Genomic DNA, 3,998 nt, shown 5'->3' with positions numbered 1-3,998 from the left:
GACCTAAAGTTCATCTAAAGTTTGTAACCTAAAAACGGACTCAGGGTGCTGAATAAAGATACTGCACTTTGGCCAATGGTTGATGTGGTTCTGTGGTGAACAAACACTGGCAGTGTTAAATTATTGCAACCTGTGTCTGGCTGGGATGCCCACAGAATGGTTCAGAATTCTGAAGTTCAAAGTATCTATCTCCTAGTTCATACAACAACAGTGAGACATTCTGATAAGCACCGCTGATAGGTTGATCGCATTATAAATACATACACAGAGTACACATCTTGATATGGACATTTTTGCACAGGTAAAGGCATCCTGGTAAGATCTATGCATCAATTGGGTGTATTCTAGTTATAAGTGACAAACAAATGCATTGAAACCCCGCCCCCACGATGAGCATTTTCGTTGGAATTTTCATTGGAATCTACATGTTAAAATGACAGGGGATGAAATAGCTGGCGATGAAATTACATGGAACCGTGGATAGAGGGTTGTCAGCATTTGATAAAGATAGCTGTTAAACACAACACGAAATCTGTATCCAAAAAATAGCAATACCAGTGATGGCTCATGCATTGCTGCGAGAAGAGCTCTTCTCCTAACATAAAATGCTGCCTGTGCCACTGTGGGTCTTGTGGCACTGCAACTTAGTCTTTGTACATTTAGTACATCCAAGTATCTTGGCTACGGGAAACTTGCAATGTTTGGTACATGTGTAAAGGGCTATGCTTCACAAGTGCAGCCATGTAACTGGTGCATGCACAACACAGTGGAGGCTGTGAGCGTGCCATAGGCTGGCAGAGGAGGGTGATGGCAGCCATAATCCCTTAAACGGTCAGAGTGAAATTGTTGGTGTGTTGTGGGTGTGGTATGTTTGGGTGTTTTACATTTTTTAAGGAGAATATTAGGGAGAGGAAAATGGAATGGTAGGGAGCATCCCCGAGAGTGGGGATAAGGTGGTACCACAAGCATTGTATAACAGAGGAAACAAGGAAATGATTAGGAGCCCCGTATAATTAGTGAACTCAGGAATAGTAGTTGTTCTTATTTTAGCTTGTTATATTAACTTGTTTTATTTATGTTTTTACTTTGTAGAGTGAAGGCCTGTGTAATTAGTTATATGTTTTGAGTGTGTACAGTGTGTAAGTGGGAGTGTGGGAAGAGAAAGGGGTGGGTGGAGAGGAACAGTATTTTATTATTTTTTGATGGGAGGGAGAGGATGGAATATTGACTGTTTTTCTTGACAAGCAGTAACAGAGTGCACAGTATGCATAGTGCGTTAGCACAGGCGTAAAGACATCCAGGGCGCTATCATCACTACCATGGGAAGAGAAACCCTTATAGAGTATATGTGTAAGGCCTACCGCTGTACTGAGACAGACTTGAGAAGTACCAGAAGCAGTGGGTGATGGAAACAAGAGGATGGGGAATACCCTGTATCTGGCCAGAGAAGGGGTCCCATTATAAGGACATGCTTGAGCATATGTCCATATTACTAGCAGCTAAATATAAGGGGAAACAATTACAAAGACGGAAGGAAATACTAGATCTTTGAAAAATGTTATAAGACACTGACAAGTGTTGGGAGAGATTGGACAGGACGGTAGCAAGGACGATTGCCCAGGAAGATAGGACGGGGCAGCGATAGAGCACAGAGGGATATAGCCACTGATTAACCCAACATATGTATCCACAGAAACAACAAACCCACCGCCCCCATATGTGTCCCCTCCGAACACCCCAGCACATGCCGATGTCAATAAGAGAGATTTAGAGGTGAAATTGGTCTCAACAAGAGCAGAATTGAATCGACTGCAAAGAGTGCAAAATGAAGTGAAGGCTGACAGACAGGTAGAGCAGGCACCAAATGGATGGAAAGCAGATGTCCTATTCAGGATAGAACATGCACCCATACAAAATGTACATGTAGGAAAAGAGAGCGAAGGAATTGAAGGGGCGGACTACCTAGGATATGACAATGCTGATGGGTGGAGTACATTCAATGAGTCTGAGAGTGACAAGAATGAGGAGGCAGAAAAAGTGCCTGAATGGACTTCACGGGTAGAAAGCTTATGGGATGGCAGTTTAAGGAGCAGGTTTCATCGGATGGCGGTGGAAAGATAAAGGGAAGCGGGAAGAAGGCAGATGGGAACAAGGTATGAATGCAAATGCCTCTCATACATAAAGGGGCCGGCAGGCCTCATCCTGTGCCATGGGCACAGATGGACAAAAACAACCTCATAAAAGCGCACCCGGCTCATACGGCGTGCACGGGTAAGTAGATCTATGTATTTGAGAAACAGATAGCAGGAGTGCCCCTAGCAGTCGGGGACATCAAAAGCCTATTGGTAGCTACTATTGGAGATCAGGCTGCCAATTTGCAGGTAAAAGCAGGACACCCTGGAGTAACTCTGGGAAACAATGCACATGATGGAGATTCCTTTAATAAGATGCAAGTGAAGATATGGGACACACTACGGTGATCATTTACTGATGCACCCGACATACAGTGTATCATGCAATGTTCTATGGACGATGATGAAGACCCCGCCCAATTCATTCTTAAAGTTCAGGAGATGTGAAGAGCATGGACAGGTAATTCATGGGATCAATCAGTACCCCTTTTCTATGTCAGTTTGTGTTTGTTTTGAGCCCACAGAGAATTTTATTCAAACAATAAAAAAAAATTAAAATGTTCAATTGTTTTTTTCCTTGTTTACCCTCCTTATGTCTGGTCCATGTAATTCAGTCCTAAATACCCCCAAAAATATAAACACAAAAACCAAGGGCCTATCTAGCGGCCATCGCCTCTATGAGTGAATTCAGTTCCAAGAGATGCCAGAAGTGTCCAATGGGAAAGACCTACTCTCTGCCCCTTCTCCTGGACCTTGAAGGCCACAAGTCATACACAAGTCCCCTGTAGATGCCAAAAACCATGTCCTGTCATGCAAGAAGGTTGTAGTACTCTACCCCATCACAAATTTCAACACCATGTCAGCTGCCACCTCAGCTTTCCACAGCATGTCCTCCAAGTCCAGGCTGCCTTCGCTGGACACACTGCCGTGACTGTTGGCACAAACACTTTTACGCTTAGGCAACTAGTGGTAGGGAGCATGTGCATCACAGCATGCCTCCTGCGCATACGCTTCTGCTACATTAGCAGTTGCAACCTCTCCACCTTGCAGCATGTTGCTCGGTTCTGGTTTTGCCTCGTGCGATCACCCACAGGCTTGCACAAACAGATTTGGCACTGGCACCGGACCACTGAATGCAGAGGCTGTGTCATTCTGGATTTTGCAGAGGTAGTTTTGGTGATGTGGTCTGAGGAAATGTCGCGAGAGGTGGTGCACTGTGTCTGGCACCGCAGTTGAGTCATGGACTGAGGCATGCCCTGGTAGTGCCATTTGACACTAAGGAGGTCATTCAGGATCTGCATAATGGTGCCAATATCCCGCCGGGGCCGGCCAGCGCTGTCTTGACAGTTAGGCTGTAAAGTGCCAGAGAAGGTGCCTGAGAAAACTCCAGCTGCATGGTTCACAAAGCTTTCACTGATCGCACCAGGCTTTCTGGATTGACCGATGGCTGGTGTACAGCTGTTGCCCAAACATTTCGTGGCTCTACTCATGGAGCTGCGACCCACCTGTGGACATGGAGACATGCCACTGTCAGTTTTTGCAGTCTTTGTGGTGGTGCCATGAGATCGGAAAATGCCTGCAATTATAGGGGCGGTGTTCGTGGTGGTACAGTGCAACTGTGGGCTTGGCATAGCTGGATAGACAGAGTGTTGGCATGGGGCTCCATGGAAAAGGGCAAAGCTAGAGCCACTGTGCAATATTTGGTAGTGGGAGGAAGATGCAACTCCGCCCCTGCTGCTCAGCACATGTCGGTGCACGGCACCATTGCTGGGCAGCGAGCTGAAGTTGCACAAACATCATTTGATCACCAACACGTAGAGTAAGGGTCAAAGGAGACCGGCCAGACAGGAAGTCATTCCCCTGATG

General features: G+C 46.0%; 1 pseudogene; it reads right to left on the bottom strand.

Annotated features, from left to right (window-relative positions):
• Positions 1 to 2,963: 2,963 nt before the first annotated feature.
• On the bottom strand, positions 2,964 to 3,763 carry LOC138505012 (midnolin pseudogene; annotated as a pseudogene).
• Positions 3,764 to 3,998: the final 235 nt, after the last annotated feature.

The sequence above is a fragment of the Ambystoma mexicanum genome, chromosome 11, assembly GCF_040938575.1.
Source record: "Ambystoma mexicanum isolate Mex_15411 chromosome 11, UKY_AmexF1_1, whole genome shotgun sequence".
Lineage (NCBI taxonomy): Eukaryota > Metazoa > Chordata > Amphibia > Caudata > Ambystomatidae > Ambystoma > Ambystoma mexicanum.
This window is presented reverse-complemented; position numbering and strand designations above follow the sequence as displayed.